The following is a 24,314-nucleotide window of genomic DNA, read 5'->3' as shown; positions in this document are numbered from 1 at the left end:
GTATATATATATAGGAAAGAAAGAGAAAGGAAGGAAAAGAGTAGCTAGCAGAGAGGAAAGACACCACCACCTCCTGTTGGATTGAGTGATGAGCCAATGGTTGTCATTTTGAAGTCTGTTGGTTGAACGAATGGTTGCAGTCTTGCTCTGTCTCGGGTGAGGGAGGCCTATGAAACACAGAAATCTACAGGTTAATATAGGTTCACATTCAGGTGGGAATGTCCAGGTGCCTCCCCTGGGAGAGGTGTGTGTGTTTAACACTCTTGCAACAGTGTTGTTCATGCACAGTCCTCTGGCAGAAGGCCCCAGCAATAAGTCTGGGTGCGCTTCGGAGCTTTTTGATGGTTTAGGACATCATCAGTTGTCTATCTACGTCTATGATGTGCAATTTACCCTCATCCTTCCTGCAGCAGCCCTTGTGCTCCCTGGATCCTTTGCTGACCTATTTTGACTCGCTGAAAGGGCAGGAAAAATGCCTCTTTTTCCTCTTCCTCACAGCTCAGTTGTAATTAAACCAGCTGCTTGGTGGGAAGAGAGGGGATGATGAGTAATGCCCTATCACCATATCTTGCATCCTCTGCAGAGAGTTTAATTTCCAAAGAAGTGAAGAACAGTGAGAAAGCATATGCACATAATGGCATACAAAATTTTTTTAGGTTATGAGACCAGTTTTCCAGGAGTTATGGTATTTAAAGTAGTTCAACCTAAATTTCAAAATTTTTCTCACTTGTGTGTTTGCAGTGATAAAATTCTGTGGTCATGTACCTTGTATTCTGAGGCCTGCTGTCTCCTTCAGTGCAAAGAACAGGCTGGGTGACAGAGAACCATGGTACTGCTGCTCTTCCTACTGTAGCAGCTGTATCCTGACAGGAAAGCTGCCACTTAAAACACACCCTGTCCCTCCCAAATCTGAGTTTGTTTGTACCTGAGTTTGCTGGAAAATTGGGCTAACCTTTGGCTGGCTGCTCATTGTGTAATTTTATATCTTTTATGGAAAAAAGAGAGTGCTGCTTAAATGTAACAATTAATTTTCTTCCAGTAGATCACAAACAGCTCTTTTGGGGAAATCTCAACTCTAAGCCAACAAGAAATGCTGGGTATGTTTTTGCAGACTAAAGGTAGATTCAGTGCAGTGTGTGAACAGAAAATATTACCAATTCTCCTTACTTGCATATAATTTGCTAGTGTATAATTGTGTTAATAAATAAATAATGTGTTAGAAATGATCAAAAGCAAACTTGACATTTGAATGATAAAGGCCTTTTACAGATGTTTTGTATTTACTATTTTCCATAAGATCATTTTTATATGAATGTGATATGTGTAAGTATTTCAAAATTCTTGAATAAGGTCCATTCAATATCTCTGCTGTTTTTAGTTCTTAGGCAGTTTTCCAAAAGCAATGAACACATTTGATGTTGTGGTGTATTCAGGCTTGATTCTTCTGCTATTCTCTTCTTATTTTCATGGTTTGCCTTTAAGGTGTCTGCCTTCAGGAATCATGGCCCAATGCCAAATGTCTGTTTTGGTTCCTTCCCCACTGCTCTTGTGGACCCTTTTGCTGGCAGTGACAGAATCAGCCACAGAGATAACTTCACATCTGTCCTGGAGGCCTGGTCATTTCCATTTTCTGTGAATGCTTCCTGCATGGGAGCTGCTCCAAACCATGTGTTACATTGATAATCAGAGTGACTCTACCAGAGCACACCTTTAAAATTTAGGTATAAAAGTTACCTGAATCGAGAAGACAGGTAAGAGACAGGTTCTCTCTCTCTCTTCCTAACTCTCTGACTTGCTGCTGTTATTCTTCATTTCCCACCAGACAAATTCTGGCCCTGTTCCTCCTATATCCAAAGCAACAGGAGGAGGAACAGATCAGGCCTTGATCTCCCATGATGTCCTCTTTGCTTTTCTGTCCCCAGCCTCCCAGCAAAGTGCTGTTGCTGTGCCTGGATCAGCAGCAATGCCACAATCTGATGTTTTAGTTGATTCAGGGATGCTGTGTAGAAGATTGTGGCTGCTTCCAAACCATGGGGGACCACAAGGGGGTTTATTGCTTCCTTTTGCTAAGCAGAAGCTCCTGGTGCCAGAGACTTCATCGTTTCCTCACTGGCCTCCTGCAATGCATCCACGGATGTTGCATACTGCTACTGGAATTGGGCAGCAGGTGCTGAATTAAAGGATTCGTCTGCCAAGAAGAAAAAAAAAATTTAGTTTTTTTTTTTTTTTTTTTCCCCCTATTCCTTTATGTTTGGTGAGGAGAAAAGATGCAGCAGGTGCTAAAACCACTACTGCTGCCTTGGGGGCTCCTGTTCTGCTTCTGTTTCTGCCTCTCTGCTGTCACCTTTTCCTGCTGCTTGTACAGCAGGGCCTTGTGCTTTGCTAGGAAACAGTCTAACACATATTTGGGGGTGGAGAGCTGACAGTATTTTGGAGCTGACTAAAAGGCAAGAAGGGTGGTAGCCTTCCCTTGTTTCTGTTCTTTTTTGGGTTTTTTGGGTTATTTTGTATTTCTTTTCCCCCATATGTTTCCTCTTTTTGCTTTTATTTTCACCAGACTGTCTCACACTGTCCTTAGCCAAATTCATGTTCTCTTAAGATTTATCCATCCAGACATAGTAATGCAACTGAGAAAGGATTCTTTATAATATATTCTGCTTTCTCTCTGAATTAATATCTAAATGCTAATATCAATGCTAATGTTAGATTAAAAAATTAAATTCTCTGTTTTTCACTTCCTCTTCAATGCATGCTTCTGCCAATGTTCCCCAATATTCCAAATGATGTTTCTCTTTTCCTTTTTCCTCTCTGATTAAGCTAATGGTTAAATTTCTGAATTCCTTCCTATCCAAGCATCTCCACTCAGTAAGAAGACTGTCCAATTATTTTGGCTGGTGATAGTTATAATTAAATTCTGTGGTCACAAGCAAATGTAATTAGGTTTCCAGTTTCATGGTATAAGTTCATCACCACAGCAATGAGGGAAGACTTCCTATGTGTAGGATGCTAGGACATTGATTAGAGTACTATTTTATTAAATATTTAAATGTGACAGATCCTGTCCTGTTGTTATAGCTGTGCACACATTTATGTTACATTGTCAGATGCTACAAAATTTGTGGTGGCATAGTCTCCAGCACGATTTTGGAACCCTTTTAATTGCTACCAATCATTTTGGATCGGGATTTTAGGCTTTGCATTAATTGATGTCTTTCTAACATCATCTTTCACAGGAATTTCTCTCTGATTAGTAGCCCATAGAGAAGAAACAAAGTATTTGTGTGGGTCTGGAGCAGAAAGATGGAAAATGACAGGAACTTATATATCCTTTGTACTGTACAAGTACAACTTTTCCCTTGTGCAAAGACAGTCTGGACTTGACACAGCACTGTAGGCCTCAAAAATATAATGCGGAATTAAATGAAACCTTCAAATAATTCAGTAGTTCTAGGATTGTTCTAGATTTTCATATCAAAAATCCCAGTGATTATCATATGAAGTATTCAGCTTTTGGAGTCTAAGGACTGCACTCAAAAGCACTTGGTCGAGTTCTTTTTAAAATTAAAATTAAAATGTAATAGCTTTGTAAGAACACTATTTTTTTTTCACTGTCTCTGTTCTAAGCATACCATTGCACAACACAGCCTTTGCTTTTCTTCCACTAATTTGAGACTAAAATATCCTTTGAAACATCAGGAGAACTTTTCTAGTCTTCATCCAACGGAAAGACAGAGGAAATATTTCTGAGCCCTCCAGTTTAAATGCAAGGCAGTCTGAAAAGGGGTAATATATACAAAGTATTTAATTTATTTTAGATTTTTTCTTGTTTTAGTGATGGAAGTTTTTAAACTTAGGAAAGTGTAAAATTAGCCCTGAGAAAAATAAGACCTCTGTTTCTCTGGTGGGATGAAATTTCATGCTTTTTTGGCATTGGTTTTACCAAGGTAATAGTTCTCAGTGTAGCTGTGTGATGGTAAAATGAGGAACCTAAAGTCCTGCTTCCAGAGCTGCTCGAGGCTGGTGAGTCTGGGGATCTCCTCCTGTTGCAGTGATATTGTTTTTTATCTATTCCTGGTATAATTCTTCAGAGCTTTAGCGAGCCAATGGTAGTGAAATTAATGGCTAATGACAAATTGTATGCATGAAGGATTTGTAAAGCCCTAGAGCATGATTAGACAGATTAGTAATTTTAAGAATACAAAGTGATCTCTTGATATAAACCTACCTTCCACTGAGAGGATCAGTGAAAGTAAAGTACCTTTTGGCTTAATTGTAACCAGTTATACCCAGAGGAAATTAAAAAAGAAAAAAAAAAGAAAAAAGAAAAGTCATTATGAGAGTCCCTGTGGATCTGTGCCTGAGTACTGGGGTCTGCTTCAGCATTGCTCCGTGCTTTCTGAACATCACAGTTGCCAAGGTGTGGGGAAAACTCCTTTCCCTCGCTCCAAGCTACCTTGACCAGCTTTGCTTTAGTGGATTGCAGGGAGCACGTGACCTGTGAATGAAAGTAGGTTATGTGGTTAGCAAGGACTCAGAGAAGGAGGTGCTTAGTTTGGCTTAGCAGGTCTGCTCTTCATCCGTGTGCACTCTTCAGCCATGTGCACATTTCCCTTTATCCACTTATCTAGTTGTCCTGGTTTAGGGCAAATTTGGGAGAAAGCCTCCAAAGGGGATCCCTCCAGAAAGCAAACCCACACCTCCTCCCCCCTCAGCCAGTTCAAGAAGGATTCTTTGGAGACAAGTGGAAAGACCCTGTGTATGTAACAGGCACAGCACTCCCCAGCACACATAATGAGCAATACCAGATGACACCACTCTTTCACTGCTCTGAAAAAGATGACAGAGTCTCTCTTGGGGGTGGTTGCTGTGTTATCAGTCCTCTGGTGCTGGGGCAGCTGCTGCAGAGTCAAAGTGCAAACTATCGGTGTTCCCAGGTCCCAGTCCGGAGCAGGTTCAAGTGGTTCCTAAAAAGGGAAAGGAGAAACATTCCAGGGAAAATTTGGACAGCTTAGATAAACTAACTAATGAGCAAAAAGCAGGAGCAATGCAAGAGCAAAGCAGAAGCAAGAGCAAAGCAAAAAGCCAAGCAAAAAGCAAAAGCAGCGCTATGTACTGCCTCGTCTCTGTGTCCCGCCAACCGTGGGGGAGCAGGCTGATAAAAAACCAGAAACAAAACAAAAACAAAATTTTCAGTCTTCAGAGCCAGTCTTGAAGGCACAGAACATTACATCCAGCATAAACAGAACACACAAATGGGGATACAAGCATCACAATGTCACTCCAGGACACTAGTGGATAAAGGGAAATGTTGATTCCCATCTTCCCTCCTGACTGCAATTGTGCAAGTTCCATGGTGCTGCTGATGGCTGGAGGTCTGTTCCCGTGGGCACTGGATATGGGAAGGTCACCTTGAGGGAACTCCTCCTGTGTGCAGAGAGGGAACAGAGCAAAACAGAGTTATAAGCAGCCACAAAGAAATCACTTCATCAGAAAAGGACATTTTGATTCAAGAGTTTTCAATGGTCTGCCATTGAAAAACCTTCCAACAGTACTGAGTTCATCCACACGTGCTGAGGATGGCATTTATCCTCAAGGGTCAGAAGTTTTCATAAAACCTAAAAAGTATCTCGGCCATATCAGTCCAAGGAATAGGAATCTATGACAAGTTCTCAGAAAAAATGTCTTTTGTTGTAGGCTTAATATTTTTAAACAGTTTCTAGGAAGATATTTTTATTTTAGATTTTTGTTGAGAGTGGAAAGAGAAAGGTCTTCTAGGCTACTCAGCTGCAGACCTGTGACTAGGAGATATCAAAAAAAGCTGATTCATTCAAACATGGTGGTGATGTGGGATGAATAAACAAAAGAATCATCCAATTGCAGGAAGACAAATTTGGTTTTGTGGTAAATATTCAGTATTTTCTCCTGATTAAATATGTTATTCCTCTTGATGTAATCTTATGTAAAAACAATAAGCTGGAGTTAGCCCCATGTTAAATAAACTAAACTACAGAGTCAAAGAGAAACAAATCAAATATAAAAGATATAAAAATACTTTAGCCACCTCTCAGTAGAGGTAAACTTATCATCAAGGAATAAAACTCCTTAAGAAGTCACTTTTGATTGATTAAGACACTTGCAATTTAATGTGCTACTGTAACAAAATTTAAGAGCACAATGATTGTAAGGAACAATTGTTGTTCAGTTTGTTGGCAGTTCTGAAAAAGAGAAAAAACATTCCAGAAATGAATATTTCAAGTGCATTGCAATTTATTTCAGGTCCATCACCACTTCTTTTGATCTGACATTAATTTTTTGATTCTGATTTTTCTCTTGAGTACTTCTAAAAACAAAAAATGAGGTGCCTGATGTGAAGAACTTTATTTTTTTGACTGCTTTTCTTTTTTTGTATAGATGATTGAACAGAATACTTGAACTGTTTACTTTTCTCTATTCAAGTGTATAAATGTATTCTCTGTTCATTTGCTTCTGTGAAGGAAAAAGGTGAAGTCCAAGTGAACGTGATATAGTGGTGCTTCATAGCAAGTGTTCATGGATGATTAATTTATTCTGTGACGGCTGTGTAAAAAAAAAGACAACAAACAAGAAAAAAGTATTCTTAGGGGGTTTTTTGACCTGTATGAGGGCTGTTAAACAATGCCATGTGAGGATATATTGAAAGGATCAAAGTAAGAAAGATAGAAAAAGATGACTGCTGAAAGAACTCAAAGGTTTTAACAATGCCAGAGGGAAATCCTCTCACTAGGACAGTGGTTGTCACGGTCATATTTTCTGAAAAATCTCTTTGCCCAGGATTTTTCTCCTGGGAAGCTAAGAAGCCTCAGATAAAAAGGAAAACAATATAATCTCATTTGCTTCTCCTGTGTTTTGCTGGTTTGGAATGTGTTTGTAGATTGTTTATCCAACAGGTAGTTGTTTCATTGGTTTCATATGAATTGTTTTGACTTAATGGCCCATCACAGTCAAGCTGTGTCAGGACTCTGGAAGGAATCACAAGTTTTCATTATTATCTTTCTAGCCTTCTGTAAGTATCCTTTCTGTATTCTTTAGTATAGTTTAGCGTGGTATTCTTTAATATAATATAGTATCATAAAATAATAAATTAGCCTTCTAAGAACATGGAGTCAGATTCCTTCATTCCTTCCTTCATCTGGGAAGCCTGCAAATACAAGACAGTGGTCACTAGCGTTAGGTTTGCAGGTTAGTGTTTGGCAGCCAGGGAATTTGGGGTTTGCTCTTGAAATAATTTGGGACAGCAATCTTTTACAGGTGAATGAAACGACAACAGTCATATTTGTGTATATGTAACAATTCAGCTTATTTATACTGCTTTGGTTTTAGTTCTGCTTAAAAAAACCTCAAACAAACCATTAGTTTTCTTGGCTTACACCCTCTTTGCTTATGGATGTCTGTGGTATTTTCTGAGACCTCCAACGAAGGAAGGAAAGAATGAATCTGACTCCATGTTCTTAGAAGGCTAATTTATTATTTTATGACCTATATTATATTAAAGAATACTATAATAAACTATACTAAAGAATACACAATGGATACAGAAAAAAGGCTAAAAGATATTACTGAAAAATTTGTGACTCTCCTCAGAGTCTGACACACCTTGGATGTAATTAGCCATTAAGTCAAAACACTTCACACGAAAATAATCAATCAATCACCTGTTGGTAAACAGTGTCGAAACCACATTCCAAAGCAGCAAAACAAAGGAAAAGCAAATCAGATAATTATTGTTTTCATTTTTCTCTGAGGCTTCTCAGCTTCCCAGGAGAAAGTCCTGGGCGAAGAGCTTTTTCAGAAAATATGACAGTGACAGGTGTCCCGATTCTCAGCTAGACTGCCCGGGTTAATCGTTCCTGAGCCGTGAGTGCCATGGATGTGCCTGTAGCAAATGTACTTCAGAGCTAGAAGGGGGTGCAAAATAAAGTCAGTAACATTCATCGAAGTATCCATAATCTATTGGAAAAATATTTTCTGTAGTTTGTAAGACAGAAAATGCATTCCTACATGGGTTGTGAGAAGGACATGTTGATAACCTCTTTGTGTCATTTGCCTGTTTTGCTCATGCCTGTAGCACTTGTGTCTTATTAAGCGATGGTGAGTCATCCTGTTCCACATGGCCATTAATTACATCCTCAGAGCGCTGTGCTCTGTTACAAGAGCCATCTTAAATATGAACAGCTGTATGACTCCTTCACAGAGCCTACCTTAGAATCAAAAATAGTCAGGTTAGCATAAGTTATGTAAAAAGAAAAAAAAATATATGGAATATGGTGGAAACTTTGGTAAGTCTAAGTGGTCTTACTTTCACTTGGCATATCCATTTGGATAAAATGAAATCTCAGCTGTAGCTTTGACTATATCTCCTCACATCGCTCTGGAAGACAGAGGAGGAGAAGAAAGTAATCTCCCAGAATGTCTGCTCAATAAAGAAAAGGAGGAGGAATTGGTGGATTTGTAATTGTCCTGTCCCTAAAGGGTGCTCATATTGCACAAGTAAGCCTGCATGCGCACATTTATACATATTCACACACAGTCACCCTTGGTATATATATTTAAAAATGTACTTCAATTTATTCCATTTAAAAATAAACCATTTTTACAACATAATTTCAAACAGGCGAATTATACTTCATTGTGTTCAGAATGTCAAGTAGAAAATCATGGAAGTACTCTGCTATGTCAATGTTACCAGTAGTACATAATTTCTCCAAGGGATTTGTGATTTCAGATGCTGGCGTTGGGAAGAGGGGGATCTTTCACTGGGATTCTAGGGACAAAAGGAGGAAAAAAGGATCATCCCACTGGGTTTCCTTCACTATCCTTTCTTTAAATGTACCTGCAGATAGTTAGTCATTGATATGTATTGTTTTAAAACAATATGTAATACACGTACTGAAAACTGTTTTTTCTAAACTATATTCTGTGACATTTAATTTAGAAACAATTTCAGTATAATTATTACAGATGTTTAAAGTATATCCCTTGCAAAATTGAGAACAGATACATGAAAATGAAGTTAAGTGCTGCTATTGCATTTTCCATTTGGTTGAAACTTAGCTGTGTACATTACTCCCATGGGAGCACAGTAAATGGAGTGGAATTTTCATTTCATTTGTTATGAAAGACAGTCAGTTCCTCAGATACTTCTCAGTCTACAATGTCTTTTGTTTCACCAGTTGGAGCTACTTCGTTTCTAGAAATAGTGTAATTCTTTTGTACTGTGCAATGCAAAAATCATACTTGAGGTCAAACACACCACTGCTGAAATGATGTTTCTCTTAAAATCCATTGTCATAATGAATCCTCTTTCTCCCACAGGGTTTTAAACAAAAGCTTTAAAACAATTGTGCCCTGAAAGTTGAGGAATTTCCCTACCTGGCTTTTGCCACGACAGCTTCAATTCCAAAGACAACTCTGTATTAGCAGGATGAGCATTTGTCCTTTTTTGTCAGGTTTTAACTTCAAATTGTGAAGTTAAATAAGAATGTTGTTGCATTGAGAAAAAATGCTGGCAGTTACAGAATTTATTACCTTAGTTCCTCTAAGTGGTACATAGCCTCTATAAAATGGATTCACTCTGCAGCTACCTTTGTGTGCTCTAGTAGCTCAGATGAAGAGGCATTGTATGGATGCTGTACCATTGCAGGAACAAAGCACTTTCCAGAGACAATATTATTCTGTACTAATGGCAAAGTTCTCAAAATTCAATGGGAAACCCTTCTGAAAGGTTATTTTGTAACCACTCTTTTGACTGAGCTGCGGAATTTATCTCTTCCATGGAAGGGCTCCAAAGATTTTTTTAAAAGGAACGAATTCTGCATAAAATTCTTAACCCTTGGTTAATGCTTTTATCCCAGTGGAACTTCATTGTCTTCAGTGGAGTTATTTGTTATTTATGTTGTGGTAGGGATAACATCCTCAGAAACCTTTCATTTCTGTGCAAGGTGATTAGTTACCTCTTTGTAAAACCTGCAGGGCTTTTCCCTAAGTTGTGGAGAAAACGAGAAGGAGAGGACATTAGTAACTCTCTTTCACACTTGCAGGATTAAGATATGATGCTCTCAAGAATATAAAAGAAACATGTTCTGCATGTCTTCTCTGCCTCAGGAAAGAATAACTTCCTCTGCCTGGCTGACTGTGACCTGCCTGGGTCAACAATAACAAGAAAGGACTGATGGGCCTGGATAGATAGACAGACAGACTGCCATGATGGCATTTTAACTGCCTTGAAATATAGACATATTATTTCGATTTTGTGTAGAGACTGTCTGGATGCAAAATGAAAATAATTTGGCTGATGCCTCTTTGGTGTTCTGGCATGTCAGTGGTGTTAGTTTTTACAATGAAAAAGAGAAAGATTGTGATCACAGGAAATGGGTGCAGCCTGTTAGAGTCCCTCACTGTCCATCTGACAGACAGTGCAGGAGAGCTTGCTGCCTTGCAATGTGCTTTTTTGGCTCAGGTTTGTTTCTGATCAGTCACTGACCTCTCCCATCATTTTCCTAGTGAAGAGTAATTTAACAAGCTGAAATCAGTGGGAGCAAAGGGAGGAAATGGGCTGGAAGGCAACTGAGTTGCTCCTGTGTAGGATTCCTGAATTAACAATTTGCAAACTGTGTGCTTTTAAAGCAACTCTCCCTTTCTCAATTTGCTCTGTTTCCTATGCCTTAACTTCACTGAAGGCACCACAAGCTGGGCAAAGTAACAAATCTTCCAGCATAGATTGCTGTAATTCTGGGTTGTGATAAAGAGAAGATGATGATGATGGTGTGCACTACCTTAGTATCCTGGAAGCTTCCTGCTGTCTCCTTTTCCCTCCAGCTCTCCTGCTATTCCCCCATATGAGAAAGGATCCTTCATGGGCATTGCTCTGTGCTCTGCTGACCATCAGCAGCTAAGGTGAGCTGTGGGGATGGGGGAGGGAAAGGGATGAGTTTAAAAGGACATCTGGGACAGTTGCATCCACAAGTGAAGACGATAAAGGGAGGACAAATGGCACAACTGTTGTGTCTTGGGTGTGGCAGTTATTGTTGAGGATTCAAAATATGCTTCCATGAATTAACTTGCTTCTCACTGAAAAACAGCACTCGTGATGGAGGCAACTGAGTAGGGAAACATCATCACTTATTATGGATGCCTTGGGCAAGATGCCCTTTAAAGAGGGACTTCTGAGGCCTGAACCCAGGCTCCTGTTACTGTAAACATCTTCCAGGGCTTTACTACGAGGACTAATGATAACTTGAGGCAAATAAAAATTTTTGTGAAATAATTTAAAAATGTTTTGTTCTAATGTGGGAGCTGAGAAAAAACTAGGAAAAATAGTAAGGTGTTAAGAAACTGTGGCCTCATAGGAAGGATAAAGAGAATGGGGTTTGTTACCTAATAGCTCCTTAGCTATTTCTAGCCGTTTATATAGACTATATAACAAGATGCAATACTCAGTCTTTCTTACTGCTTATGAGAGGGAGAAATTAACCTGTATTTATACAGTGGAAACTAATAAGTTTCCATTTAGTTCTGATAGCAGGAAAGAAAACTTTCTACCTGCTAGCCTGATGAAACAGTTGGGCTACATGGGGAGTGTTTGGTGGATATCCAAAAAAATTAAGGATCAGGTCAGACAAATATTTTCTGTGTGCTGGATGCTCCCTCAGAGCAGGTGGGGGCTTGGGTCATGCTTGAAAGCTTTTCCATTTCACTGAGTGTTTCTTTGCCATCTTCTTTGCTAGCTTGAAGTGGTTAAATTATACTCACTTGACAGCTGTGGCTTTTACCTTCCATAACAATTTGGCTGAAGGCAGAAAGAGCTGTGTAGAAAGTCTTATAGACAAGACACATGAAATGAATTCAAACCACAAAACCTGAATAATCAAGCAGAGTCTTAAGATCAGACTTCTCCATCTGAACTGCTGTTTTGTTTGGGATACACTTCTGCCAGATAAAACATAATTAATGACATTTTCCTCACAAAGTTAAGTAAAAAAACAGGGTCTGTGTAACATTTTTTTCCCTTTCCAACAAAATTTAGATGAAATTTGGATTAGTCTCCGTTTCTAGTCTTTCTCTGTATCCAGCTAATTGGGCTATCTCACTTGTTTGCCAGATGGTGAAAAAGAGGCAGATTGTGGGCTTGAACTCATCCATTAAAAAAAACCAAACAAACAAACAAAAAAAAAAGCGTAGAAAGAGAAAGAACATTATCTGGTGTCTCAAGAAGACAAAGTAATATTTTAAAAAGCCACTTGCCTATTAGTTTTGAAAGGTGAGCGCCTCACACCTTCCTGGCAGATAAAGTTTGATAATGGGTTTGATAATGGTGCCTTTGGCAAGGCTGCCTTGGCAAGATTATCCCCAGGTACCAGATGATCTGCGCATTCAGTATTGTGCAGATCCCTGGGGAATGAAGTAGGACACCTGGGAATGCTGTCAGTGTGGGCACTGCCCATGGTGGCAGAAGAAGGGGTGGGAGAAGGGTTACAGGCCGGAATGGGGCAAAAAAGGACGTAATGATAATTCTGTGCAGAGGCTTCAGGTAACTCAGTGCAGTTTGAATAAAAACTGAAGCAGGAAAATTGCCAGTTCTCTGGAAGCAAAACAACGTTTTGAAGAGGCTGCTGGGATACAGTCTGACATGAGTAAATTGCAAGCTGAGATAAATATGCCTGGAACTATCAAAAAGAGTGCTTTACAACATGCACAAGGTATGATTAGCCATCCATTACAATTCATGACAGTCCTGCTGGTGTAAGTACTGGAACTGCAAGAAGGGCATGCTGCTTTTGCAGTCAATCTTGTTATGGGGAGCAAAATATAAGTGAATGCTTAGTTAGTAATTTTAGCCTCTGTCTATGTTAAAAAATACAAGGGTTTCCTACAGTGTTGGCAAAAAGGCAATACTTATTCAGGAAAACACAAGTGCCTTTTGTGCACAATGTTGAAAACAGCAAGAGAATATAGTTCATACCTTGATTCGAAATGCCTGTGCCCTGACAGGGCCAGATTAAACAGATGAACTTTTAGAGCAGCACATAAAGCTTGTACTGTTTACATAAAATATGGCAATTTATTATAGAGAGCATCATTTAGGCATAAGTATCTGGAAAATTATTTGGATTAAAGTGATGACTTCCACAGCTTTGTCATCAAAAGCAAATGGACTCACAAAAACAAACTGCAGAAAAGTCTTTTACTGTTTCATTATATGCCTAAAAGATCATGGCCCGCTCTTCACCACAGTGTGGGATATGGTGGAAGGAAAATCTTGGGGATTGTCTCTACAAAATTAGGAAAAACAACAACTGTCATCTTAAGGGAAGCTGAGCCATTTTTCAGCCTGAAATACATTTCTGCCCAGACATGATACCGACTAGACTGAGTGAATTGTGGCCAATTGTACTGTTTTAAATGATCAGTCCCTCAGATTCATTTCAGTACAAAAAGATCCAAATCCTACAGAACAGCATAGGTGGGAGCAGGTCTTGTTGCAAGCCCCTGGCAGGGGAGCCTGAAGATAATTTAATTTCATTGCTCTGTAAAAGTCTCTCTTGTTTACTCCCTCTTTAAATACCCAAATCTCTGCTTTGAGCAGGAACTTCAGTTGCTGTGTGCAGTAAGATTAAGTAATGTTTTTTGCTGGGAATACCAGCAGCTCTTCCAATGGCCAACAGGACAAATCCAAGGTGAGGATCAAAGATGGCAGACTAGGAATCATGAGACTTCAGGAAAATGGAGCCAGATTGATGGTGGGCTGCAGAATGCTGAGTTGTTACTAAAAGTTGTTAATAAAGTTCAAGTGTTTGGAAAATCCTCTTGTTGTGTATTGCTGCTTATAGAGAAGGAAAGGAATCTGAAATAATCTAGACCCAGTGCCTTACACAGGTTGTAAATCTGCTCCTGCCAGATGAAGGAAAGGTTTTTCAGGTTCCCTCTGGTACAGCAAACAGATGCTTTGGTCTCTAGATAGAACAACTCAATTTTTATGCCAACAGCTTGGGGATGTTTATTTTTCTATTTCATGCAGTACTTAGATCTGAAGAAAAATTAAGATTATGATTTGTGCGTGAAGAATATAGTAAATAATTTTTCTCTTAATTTATGGAAAAACAGATTCTTAATTTTTTTCCAATCTGATGCATACAAATCTCAGGCTATACATTGCTTTTGATGCAGTCTCTTATCTTTTGCTTGACCCTTTGTGTTTGGAAAGCATTGCCTGGAACAAACATTAAGAATTTAAGCTTCTTTTGCACTAGAAGAGTCATATCTTGGCAGCAGTGGATAAAAGTCCACCTGATTTCCAAAGGCTTAAGGGATTCTCAGGCTTTTGGGATCACTCCAGTGTGTGTACAGTTAACCATCAGTGAAGCAGCAATCACTTCATTTTATGCAGGTGCAGGTGAGATGCATGTCCTTGCCTCTCAGGAGCTGATACAAGGAGCTATTGGCTCTGGCAGAGCTACTTTTACATTGTCTAAGTGGCTGAGTGCCTTCCCATGTTTATCCCATGCTTTAAATGTCTAATGTTTTCACAAGTTTCCTTCAGTCTGGTTCATGGAGCTGAAAGTGGAATAGCAGGGTAAGTGAGATCCAAATATAGTCTCTTTTTGACCTTTCCAGTACATTTATATGAAGCACTGGAAAAAGCAATGAGGACTGACACAGTTCTCGTGCTTTGTCATATGGCTGTCCTTAGTCATGTTAGCAGTCAGCCACTGTAGGTGCTACTGTAGCCTGTCTTAACACTCTAATCCTGAAATAAGAGTTGCCATATGTTGCCTTTCCTTTAAATAGCAATCATTCATAAATGTAAGGCATATTTTTCTCAGTTCACAAAATCCAGTGCTGGCTGAGATGATATTCATATCTATGGCCCTTCTGAGAAATGTTGTCTTTATTTTAAGCAAAATTTTGCAATGTGAACACACTGCCATTCACTTCCTAAGGCAGGATGCTGACTTCTTTCTTCAGAGCCCTGCGCTCTATTTATTGCAACTTTATGTTTAGGAGAGTTGAGCTCTGAGGAATCTCGTGGCAAATCTGTGAGAACAAATTTCCTACTTTGCAAGGGTCCTGCTTCCTCCTCTGTAAAATGGTGTTGCAAATGAGATGCTGACTTTGTGGTCAAGCCCTGTGGTGGTCTCTAGTGGAAGGGATGAATTCTCTGGTAAGCATGGATTTCTCAGGGCATCCATGCAATGCTTTTAACTGTAGTTGTCTGGTGGTGTTGGTGGTTGTTTTGTTGTGTGGGCTACGGGATTCAAGTTATAAATAAAAAAAGTCAAGTTTTCTCTGTTATAGTTGTAGCCAGTTGTAGCAGGGTTTCAACCAGAGTGCATCCCTGCACTTCAGTCTTTTAACTCTCTGGGGAGTTCTGGATCTCCTTGTTTAGTCACTTGTGCAGAGGAGGTAATGCATGGATCTGGGATACTAAAATGATTTGAAACTTACTCATTGACTCAACTACAAGATGTCTTCACAGCTAAGTATTTGACTTGGAGTAATATTTGACCAAATATTTGGGCCTTTCCAAGCAGACACTTCAGACTTTCCCAAAAATTTTCCCTCGGTAGCTGTTCCTGTGTTTTGACCAGTTTCTTTGCTTAAATACAATTATTACCATGCTGAGTGAAGAATCTGGGTGCTCCAGTGACACCCAGGTGGTTCCTGCTGCAGGACAGACCAAGGTAAGATGCATTTGTAAGATGCTTGTGAATCAGTAGAAGCTGTTTCTACAGATGCAGAAATGGCCATGAAGTGCAGTATTCTTTAGGCAGGTCAGATGGGTAGGAGATGTTTTCTATGGAATTTGAGACAATAGCAAGGGATCATTCATGTACTGGAGGGGCTGTCTAGGCCGTGGAGCAGCTGGATAGAAGGAATCTGCAGAGCCACAGACTGGAGAGTCTCACCTGACCCAGGTGCAGATGTCACTTGCAACAGACTCCAGTCACTGGGACTCCCATTGCTGTCCAAAGCAACTGATCAGCACCTTTGACAAATTCAAATCCCCAGGTGTGGGTTATCCTATATCAGTAATAAACTGCTCTTTCCCCTAATGAAACAGCCTGTGGGAATATGAGTAACAGTTTATTTTTTCAGTGTCCTTAAATTTCTTAAATTTGCATCAAATTCACAGTTGACAAATTTGGGGCTATTTTTTCATCCTCTGTTCTTCAAGAGAATTTTCAGCTTTTTTTCATCAGCTTCAAAGTAGCACTGAATTTTTTTATGCTTCAGGTAGTGAGTAATTTAAGGAGCAACATTGTAGAAATATCTCAGAGAAGAGAGAAGATATAAAAAGAAGATAGTCACTGTTTGTTTATAGAAATGCTTGTTTAAGTATTCAGATATACAGGTGGCTTCATAAAAAGCATGAAGAATATGAATCCACTTCATAAGCATGATTATTGTGCTCACTGTTGCAGAGATAAACATGAGTGCCTAGAGATAAAAGAGGAATTCTCATATCTACAATGAATTTTGTATCTAGACTTTAAGGTATGTGTTTCATGGTTTTTGTGATTTTTTGTCCTTATTTAATTTATTGCAATACTAGTTTTTAAACTTTCTAAATACATCTCTGTCCGCTTTTAAGATCTTCTGTATCTTCCTTATATTCTCAGAGTTTAGCAAACTCTGTATCATTTTAACTAAAGCCCTACCATTCAAGCCAATTTAGGGTATATTCTTATTTTGGTTAACCCATCATTTCCATTTGTCCCATTGTAAAATTATAGATCCTGAACATTAATTATTTCTAATGACTCTAAACATGACAGAATTAGTCATTACAATGGTGATTGGCAAAGTTTTTGGAGCAGCAACGTGGAAAGTTAGTCACCTGGATTTTAGATGGAGAAACCCTGGAGAATGGACAAACCAACTCTTCCCCTGGGATTTGCTGTTCTTGCAGCAAAAAAGAGGACCTTTATGTTTTTGGCTTTTGCTAACCTTGGATGAATTCACAAGGACAGGAGGAGAGGCTCAGAAAAGGTTTAGGTTTTGCTTTAATTTTCAAAGCTATAAGCTGTGAAAATGGGGTACAGCTCAAATGGGGTCCAGTGTCTTTGGCTAGAGTAGTCAAGGATTTTGTGTAGGGGTAAGGGCAGGACTGGGATGGGAACTGTAACTCTTGTTTCTGTGTCTTTTCTTACTGTTCTTATAGTCAGTTGTTGAGACACTTTCAGTAATGTTCTGATAATAACACTTGCCTCCAAATTGTACACTTATCCTATTCTGTTTACCAAAGTCCTTCTAACAAAAGCATTTGAAATAAATTGCAAAGAGATTAAGGTATTTTTAGAATGTTTTTCTATGTGAATTGTTTGTAGACAGGCTCCCAGCATTCCTGCACAGCAATCATCAAGAAAATGTGCACCAGAATTTTTTCTTTTTTTTGGTATTTTTTAACCCTATCAAATCTCTGCTATGATTTAAAATTAATCACTACTTGCATAATTCTATAAGGTAGGTTTTGCTCCATAATGGGAATATCTAACTTTTGAAAAAGTACAAATTGCTAATCTAAACCAAAACATCTCCACAGTGGTTTAAATGTCAGAAATAGACATGTTTCATTCCTGAATTTATTGGTTGGCATGTTGTTAAAAAAAGCCCATGCAGTTTTCAACCAAATCAATTTTTTTTTTAATAGGAAAGTATTCATATTAATAAAATAGTTTTACAAGTCTATGGCTGATTCAGTGTTGATAGCTACCTGAGACAAGAAGTCTTTTCTTATCTGGTAAAGATGGCATCTTACCAAAGAAATCAGAAACATATCAACATCTTTTCTTGGAATTCTTTCATCATGAGGCTGGATCATCAAAAACCTACTGCAAGTGCTACCTTTGGAAGGGGTTTCCTTCCTTTCAGGCAGTCCTGCTGAACAATTTACTGGTAGTGTAAGCTGCATCATTTAATGCTCAGACTAGTCAGGCATTGACTCAGGATGAGCCAAAATGATCAAATCTATGGATTTGATGTCTCACATGGGATGTATTAGTTGCCACTTTTCAAATATAGGAATTTTTATTAAGTACTGTCTCTTTTTAGGAATCCCTTAGAGATTCTTATTCTGTAGTATAACCTTATCAACACACAGTGAAATTATCTAACTCTGTATAAAACACAAGGACAAAGAAAAAGAAATATAGTTCCTACATGTAGTTTTGCCTCTTCTAAAATATTTTTATTCCTGTAGTGGAATTTCAAATCTCTCCTTTTTTTATTCATCTGAAAAGAGCTTATAAATATGACGGAAAAGGATTTCAGAATAGGAAGACAGAAGTATTGCTCAGACCAAATGATCAGTTTTCAATAGAAATTAATGCTACTGGACCAGTATATGATAACAATTCATTGGTATATTCTACCAGTCTCACTTTAGCTCCAGATCCAGATTTACTTCTATTTCTTACATGCTCTATTGTCTCTGCTCTGACATGTGGTACCTGATATCTTGATAAGGAATGCATCCCCAACCCAATAATACTGTTTGGAATAGTCCATTAGGACTTCAGGTTCAAGATTTTAAAATATTTTTCTTTCAGTTGAAGTGGATTTTTTTTTTGGGGGGGGGGGGGTGGTTATTAACAAGTATTTTGAATTAAGGATTTAAGATAGAACCATTCTTAAATATAAGGGTGTCTGTTGGTGGATTCACTGTTTACTCTGTGGTACTGTAATGCATTTAAGGTGTTTTTTGAGCCTTCAGTTTGACTATATGATTATCTTGCCGTGCATTGATTTATTGCTTGCAGCCCTGGGCGAAGCATTCCCCCAGACTTGGTCTTCATTCTATTATGCCAGTTCTATTTACTTATTCATTTTAAAATCATTAGTGTTTGCAAAATTCTTGGAACGATGGAGTGCTCTGAGCTGAAAGTGAGAGGCAAGCAAGGGCTCTGTTGGGGGTGTGCAAATGCTCTGCTACACGTGACAGGAGTGCCTAGGTGTGTGGTATAACTTAGTGTATGGTATAACTTGGTGTGTGGTATAACTTGGTGGTGCCAGAGTTGCTCTGAGTCTCATGCCGATTTGCCTTTGCATGTTTCTGCACAGCTCAGCAAAAAGCATCCTGGGAAGGGAGGAGTCCTCACCTTTCTTACTCCCTCAGTTAGCAAGACTGAAAAATGCTGCTTCTACTGGATGTATCTGTGTCCAAAATGTGAGATTTCCACTGCTGGCAGTGCAATTCCCACAGAAAGGCCATCCCATGGGAGTTTCTTTTTCTAGTTCCTTGATGTGACAGTTACATTTACTTCATTACTTTTTATAAAGGATTTTGGTAAATAACAATTATAAACTCATTAGTCTCATTATTCTAAATGGAGCAGATAAGTGCATTTTCCTTCTGACAAGGATGCGTGTAGTAAATGACTGATAAATGGAGTTTAGGAAAGGTTTTGGTTGAGATACTTCATAGTAATTAGTCTACTCAAGAAAATAATTCACTCGGTCGTATTGATGGGAAATTGGAACCTTCCATTCTATTAATCTATTATGTAATACACTTAGGCATGCTGATTGTGATATTTTGCTTTGAGTGTTTTCTCTAAGCATCTATGATTAAATTGTGCAGTAATGGGCTTAATGACAGCCATTGAAAGAGATGACCTTTTGCAGGCCAGTAAACAGAATGTTTTAACAATCTGAGTCTCTCAGCTCTTGCAAAATTAGCAGAAACTAGCTCGTGCAACCTACATGAGTAAAGGGATGTGTAAAAAATAGGGGGCATAAAGTCTCTTGTGAAATATGAATCTCTCTTTTTTTGAACTGTGCTGGATTTTAATGGCTTTGGATAGGCCTGAAGGACAATCTTCACTTATTTTGATAATTCTTCATCCTTTTAAAACATACCACAGCATCACCTCTGGGAAGTGTAAAGTCATGTCTAATCAAAGAATAGACACACAGTAAACAGGAGTGATAAAGTATTTTGCAAAATATCCAGCCAGCAGGGAGCCAGCTGTTGACAAGAATGGAAAATATTTTTGAGGGAAAAACAGTAGAGAGACAATTTGAGCAAAAAGGCATAGGGAGTGGTCAGCAGTAGATTTAAGCCCATTTCCTTCCATTATCTGTTGTGTATGTAATACACATTCCTTTACCACATATTGTGAGCATGTCTCTGTAGGTCCAGTATGTAGATGTATTGACCTTGCTTTTAAGACTGATGATTTGGTTGATTTAAAATGGAAGTATTTATATAGGCTTTGCATGAATGGAAAATTTAGGCTTCAGTAATAAAAAATTTCTTGATTTTACATGCAGGCTTTCCATTTATTTTAATGGGATTACTGAAAATGGTTTATACTGGGAATGAAGTCCATGAAGCAGAAAACAAGATGCATATTTACACTGAGGCAAGCAGCTTTCTATCTTAGCTTTCTTTCATGGGTACCTGTGGAGGTAAAAGTCTTTTCCATGGTTCAGTGGAGTATTTGGGCTTCAGTATGGTATGAAAGGTGGAATCTGGAAATCTAGACTTGGTGCTTTACTGACAGTCTAGCAGAAACCCAGCCAGTCTGACTCCATCCCCTCACACTGGAGAATGGTGTGGATGATCCAGTCAGCCTCTTGCTTCCTTGGATAGGGCTGTTCATTAGTGTAGGACAGGGGCTGCAGTGGGCAGCTGGGAGCTCAGGCTGTAGAGAGACTGAACAGTTGAACATGTGAGAAGACTTTGCAAAGTGGGGAAAATGAATATAAATAATTGATTGTAACCAAAATAAAACCCTCCTGGTTTTATTCCTAATAGATTATCTCAGGATCTCTAGCTGGTCAGTGACCCCAAGATATGTTAGAAAGTCTCTTTTCCCAGCCCGGAGATTGAAGAAGGAGTCAGAGCTCTTCAGTCCTCGGTCTCAAGGTTGTTTGTTGTATCTTATATATAAAATTCTTTCTCCTGACCTGCTGAGGTCCGCTCAGCAAGACAGACAGAGGCACTCTGCCTGCCCCCGGGGCAGTGTTATGTCTTTATACTAAAAACTATGTGTACAATATTTACAATTACTTTCCAATACCTATCACCTATGTTAGACAGTGAGCTTCTACTCTAAACCAATCTAAAAGTGCCAACATCACAGCAGAAGATGGAGGCCAAGAAGAAGAAGGAGAAAGGCAGGACACACCCAGATTCCTCCATCTTGGTCCCTACACCTCCATTCTAAAAACCCCAAAAAATCTATTTTTCACCCCATGATAAATTCACTATCATTCTACTTAAACTTTCGTGGCTTGCAATTCTTCATATAAGGTTGGTAATTGTTTTTTCCAAGGGCTAAATCAAAGGCACAGGGTCTTGGGCTCTGTGCCAAGGTCTCTGAGCCCCCTGGGCCAGGGCTTGAGCCATCCAGGGCAGTCAGAGGAATTTCCTGGGTTCCCACAAGATTGCTGTGTCCCAAAGGAGGGGAAAAAGGGAGGCTCACCTGTTCCATGGGAGACAACCCAGGGGGAGGATACTGGGTGCTGGATATTGGGGAGTGCTGACCTCTGGGAGTGCCATGGAAAGTGTTCCAAATTCACTCCTCGGGAACAGAGGGCAGAGAGAGAGAGCTACACCTATCTCTGGAAACAGATGTTTAAGTGTAAAACCCTGTCTTGAATGTCAGAGTGAAGTTCATGCCAAGCTTGGAATTTCTGGGGAGATTCATGGAGCAAGAAGGTGAAAACTCAAGCTGCAGACACAACCTGGATGTGCTGTATGAGCATGTACTGCTAACGGCACAGCCAAAACAAAGGCTCACAAACGTGCTAAATTTTCATAAACAGCTCAGTGCATTCATCTTGCACGTATGTGTTTTGAGTGGCAGTGTTATGCAAAATCACTTTACCCTAAGATAAATAAACACCTTTTTCCCTAAAATTTGAATATTGCTGACCTTTACTGCAAGTGCATGTGCTTGTTTAAAAGGATTGGTTTTGCTCTTCCCATTCCAGAGACAGAAACACTGGCTATGTAACTACATGTTTGTACACAATTTCTTGACATGGAACAGATATTTTCAAGCTTTAACAAAGTGATGGAAAGGTCTCCAAAGCCTTAATGAATTGTGAAAACCTATATAACTCCAACTATAACTCATAGACTGCGGACTTTTGTCCTCGAGTAAGTAATTGAATATTAAATATTAAATATTCCTAGGGAAAAAAAATAAATCAGTTTTCTATAACATGTGAGCAGACTGCATGTCTTTCAGTCTGAGAAACTTGTAATTTTTGGGTGCTGGAAAAATAATTCTAAATGACAGAAAAGGAAGTATTTTGCACTAAAAATTGGAGATTTTTTTCCTTTCTAATTACATTAATAAAATTAGATATTTTAATTTTTAGTAAATTTTTTCTACAGTTCTGTTTAGATCATTCTAGGGAAATAAAATCAGGGTTTTTCAAATGCATCAGCTAGAGAAAATGTTTGCCTGTAAGTGAGCTGAATTCAGTAATGAATAGTCGATGTGCTTGGCAGGATCCTTAGAATCATCGTATCTTTGATTTGACATAATTATGTCTGGCAGTGAAATTCAGAGTTCCAGCAAGTCTTAACATCTCCCGCACCCTCGTTGCTGCTCCTCTGCTCTGGGAAGATAAACTGGGGGGGCAGGTCTTGCTCTCCAGACCCTCAAAGCCCTCAGTCTCTGGAATTTTTTCTGGGAATGCCGCTGGATGGCAGCATTTTTCCGTGCAACTCTGCAGAGAGGCAGGCGGGGAAAGGATAATTAAAAGGAAAGAAACGATTAAAGGAAAAAAAATAAAATAAAGTGAGCGGGCAAGGAGGACGAAGCCAAGTTGAAGGTTGCTACTTTGAAGACCAGCATGCATCTCTGCTTCAGTGTAACTTATGCAAATCTCCAGTATTTGCCTCTCTTCTTTTAATTCCCTGGCAAATAGGATACACAAATTGAAATAAGGAATTCAAAGGAAGGACCTGACTTTTTTTTTTTCCTTTTTCCTCTTTTGGTACTTTTCTGCTTACAGGGATCTATTCTAAAGTGGGAAGGTGGCTCCTGTTTCTGAGAAGATGAGCAGGGTTTGTGAGTTTTCTCCATTCTCTTTCTTTACAATTAGAGCCAATACTTTATTTGGCTATTTAGGCTTGTGCTTCAGAAAGCAAGTGGACTTGGCTGTGTTGTGGTTTGCTCAGGCACCTCTATGCATGACCTCCAAACAAGCAACTGAGCTCATTTCCATCAGAGCTTGGGCTTACCTTGTGAATGATGTGATACCTTCTCTCCCACTCTTGGCACATATGGAGGGCATGATGGTCCTTTTCCTTCTTTCTCTGTGCTTTGGGAACAAATATTTTCACTATGTCCTGCTTCCAGCACCCCTTGGATATTTCACAATCTGTTACCAAAGATGACCCAAAATCCTGACTTTGGGTCCATGGCAGCAGTTCCTTTGTGGCTGATTCCTGGTTTGCCTTCCAGAGCTGACCCAGCTTCTGCCCAGCTGTGTTTAGCTTTTCTGTAAGCTCCCCATCAGGTTATGAGTTGGAAGGCAGCATACAAACTAGGACAGAGCTCAAGCTAGTAAGCTTAACAACGGATCAGGAAAATAGCTTGTCATAAACTCTGTGGTATTATATTCCACTGAAGATTTATGCAGAGAGATATATGTAACCTACTGCCGTGTCTGTTTTATATATATATATATATATATATGTATGTATAAATACACACATCTATCTATCTATCTATCTATCTATCTATCTATCTATCTATCTATCTATCCATCCATCCATCCATCCATCCATCCATCTGCCTGTGTGTCTGTATAACTCAAAAACAATGGATCACATACCCATTGCCAACTAGGCAATGGGAAAATAAGTAGCCTCATGAGGAGTTAGCAAACTTTTATGCTTTAGAGGTTATATATATATACACATATATATACGTATATTTTTTTTTCTCTGTATCTTCTTGTAGTTAAGAAAATGGCATTTGTACTAGACCAGAGGGGAAAAAAGCCAACAGTCAGATCAGTTCTGCTGGCCATGACACAAAGTGGAAATGGGTGTCCCTAATTATGGCTAAGTATTTCAGTATATATGATCTTTTCTAGCTTAAGCCCAACCTAACTTGCTCACAGATGCTTCGAGCAGAATTCACTTGCTTCTCTTTCAAGAGCAAGAGCTCATGGTCAGTATTACAGAAAGAGCTCTTACACTGTTTCAAGGCTTGTTGTTTTGCTTTTGCTGTAGCTCCCCCCATCCCTCACCCTGGCTTGAAAAAAATGTGATGCTAGATAATGTGGTTTCATTTGGGAAAGGTTAGTGG

The 24,314-nt window shown here is 39.1% G+C and overlaps 1 long non-coding RNA gene across 1 annotated transcript in view; it reads left to right on the top strand.

The window, feature by feature from the left end:
- The window catches only part of LOC128942349 (uncharacterized), a 58,601-nt gene extending 34,546 nt beyond the window's left edge, over nucleotides 1–24,055 (top strand). The window contains exons 2-3 of the long non-coding RNA XR_008483618.1: nucleotides 23,011–23,066; nucleotides 23,964–24,055. This is a non-coding gene — a long non-coding RNA (uncharacterized LOC128942349). The remainder of the gene's footprint in view (nucleotides 1–23,010; nucleotides 23,067–23,963) is intronic.
- The last annotated feature ends 259 nt before the right edge of the window (nucleotides 24,056–24,314 follow it).

Source organism: Melozone crissalis, unplaced genomic scaffold (assembly GCF_028551555.1).
Source record: "Melozone crissalis strain CALT ecotype California unplaced genomic scaffold, PUWL_Pcris_2 ptg000042l_1, whole genome shotgun sequence".
NCBI classification, from domain to species: domain Eukaryota; kingdom Metazoa; phylum Chordata; class Aves; order Passeriformes; family Passerellidae; genus Melozone; species Melozone crissalis.
The sequence above is the reverse complement of the archived record's forward strand: the minus strand, read 5'-3'. Positions and strand labels throughout refer to the sequence as shown.